Here is a 2,256-nt window from a genome sequence, read left to right as displayed (position 1 = left end):
GCAATGAGGGTCTGGATGAGAAGGAGCAGGCTAAAGTTGAATCCCAACAAAATACAGGTAGTCCTCAACTTACAACAGTCCATTTAGTGACTGTTCAAAGTTACAACCATTTTTCACACTTACGGCCATTGCAGTGCCCCATGGTCACATGATCAAAATTCAGACACCGGGCAACTGACTCATATTTACGATGATTGCAGTATCCTGGGGTTATGTGATATATTTTGCGACCTGCTGTTAAGCAAAGTCAATGGGGGAAGCCAGATTCACTTAAAAACTGTGTTCCTAACTTAAGAACTGCAGGCGGAGGCAGGCCAGGACCCTTCAGGATTGGAACAGGAAGAAAAGGAGAGGCAGAGTTCAGGCGATGAGCAAGGGCCACTGTTAAGTCCTGGGAATAATGGCGCTTGAGACGAATCATCTCCAACAAGTCTTTATTGTTTGCTCCACTCTACGAACAACCAGAGCAGAGGCACGCAGGCCTCTATTTATACCCTCTGATCCCCGGGCAAGTTCAACCAATCATGAGGCGGGCTTTTCCCGCCTTGCGCATGCACACAAGGCTGGCGCCGCTCAGTCTGGTCTCGGGCAGCTTCTGCAGATGCCCAGGACTCTTGCAACGTCCCGAGCCTGCATCTTGCAGGCTCGGGACACAACACCCCTTCCCCCTGGATGAAATAAGATTGCGCCCACATGGACGCCATCCTATAGATGACAATATAATTAATAATAAAGTAAAGTTACACAATGTATAAGGTGTGGGACTGTTCCTTTGAACCGGATCCAGTGACCTCCCCCCAACCTTGTTTCATTAAATACAACCAGCCAGTGCATTCAGGTCAGCTATTGCTATGTACCTGCTCACCTTACATAATTGGCTAGGTATTTGGGAGGGCCTCTTACCCTGAGCGACCTTCTCAGATCTGGAGAGTTTGTATTGTTATCCCCGTTGCTGCTTGATCTAGGTGAAGTGCCCTGTGAATGACCAGTGACTTCAGCTTGGCTTTCCAGCCTGTCTCCTGTAATTGAGCAGTCAGGGCCCTGTTGGTCGCTAAACCTGGTTGATCTACCCTCTATGGAGTTGTCTAACCCATGTGAGTTCATTCCCGTGTTTCCTGAAGGAGTGTGGGATTCCTGGCTTGTTTCTGTAGTGCTAGGGGCAAGGGATGCCTCCCTGTTAGCCCTGATGCGTGAGGACATCCTCCTCTGAGCCCTTTCAGCAAGGGACGTGGTCCCCCTTTGTATTGCCTGCTCTCTTGCATGTTGTGAGTTGTGAGTATGCTCCCAGGTATTCTCCGTGTCTGGAGTATTGCTTGATAGAGGTGGATAATTAGTCTGCCACTGGTGGGACTCCCAGGCTGGAGTGTGTAGGGGGGTGTCTATGTACTCCCTTTCCCAAGAACTGCTACCTGAAGCACCTGTGGAAGTTGGGTGTTGAGTACCCGTTTCCCTTCCCACAGCCAACGTAGGCTGTTGATTTTGAATCCCAGAATGCATTTCCCATTCCTCCTCCCCCCCCAAGAGGAGACTGAGAAGGAACCATAGGCGTGTCCCGCCTCACACGCAATTGATCGATGTGGCGGCGAAGCACGCGGCTGTCTGGCAGGGACACCTCGTAGGACAGAGGCCTTGAGACTTTGCAGACCACAGCCAGTACCCAAAGGTGGCCAGGCCCGTAATTCCTGGCCCAGACAGGATCACCTTCACGTAGGACCCGTGGTGGGTGTGGCTGAGACACCTGTGAAGCTACATGTTCCGGATGCTGCCTGTCCAATTTAGTCACGAGCCGACGACCCCAGCGGAGTTCGGCCGGGCACTTACCCATGGCAGTGCACGGAGTAGTACGATGTGCCAAAAGAAAGTCAACCAACCTGTGATGCCAGTTGCCGTAAGTCAGCTTCTTGAGGGCATCCTTGGTGACGCGGACCATCCGTTCAGCCAGACTGTTGGTGGAAGGATGGAAGGGAGCCGAAGCAGCGTGGCGGATCATGTTGGTCCGGAGAAATCCCTGAAACTCAGTAGAAGTAAATTGAGGACCATTATCCGACACTAAAACATCTGGCAACCCGTGTGCAGCAAAAATGTTCCTCAGCACCTGGATAGTCTTGGCGGCTGTGGTAGAAGACACAGGCACGACCTCCAGCCATTTGGAATGGCTATCAACAACAACCAGGAAGAATTGACCCTGAAAGGGCCCAGCGTAATCTACATGTATTCTAGACCATGGAGTGTGTGTTTCCTCCCACCTGTGTACAG

The sequence above is a fragment of the Protobothrops mucrosquamatus genome, unplaced genomic scaffold, assembly GCF_001527695.2.
Source record: "Protobothrops mucrosquamatus isolate PMUCROS unplaced genomic scaffold, P.Mucros_1.0 scaffold_267, whole genome shotgun sequence".
NCBI lineage: Eukaryota > Metazoa > Chordata > Lepidosauria > Squamata > Viperidae > Protobothrops > Protobothrops mucrosquamatus.
Note: the sequence above shows the minus strand (reverse complement) of the source record.